Source organism: Rattus norvegicus, chromosome 3 (genome assembly GCF_036323735.1).
Source record: "Rattus norvegicus strain BN/NHsdMcwi chromosome 3, GRCr8, whole genome shotgun sequence".
Taxonomy (NCBI): Eukaryota; Metazoa; Chordata; class Mammalia; order Rodentia; family Muridae; genus Rattus; species Rattus norvegicus.
Window position 1 is genome coordinate 31,327,734 of NC_086021.1, and position 226 is coordinate 31,327,959.

Here is a 226-nt window from a genome sequence, read left to right on the forward strand (position 1 = left end):
CAAACCAACTAGCAGTTTGCTGCTTCAGCAAGTGCTCACAATTCCTTCCCAGTACTCGGAACGGTGTCAGGACAGACACATGTTAGGGTGTAGACCAAGTCTCAATACTTCGAAAAAGACCGGAACCATACTGGTCCACTCTCTGATCTTAGTGGGGTACACACATCTGTGGCTGTCTTAGAAGCCAATAACCCTAAGGAATTTGGAAAACTCGCCGATCTGCAGA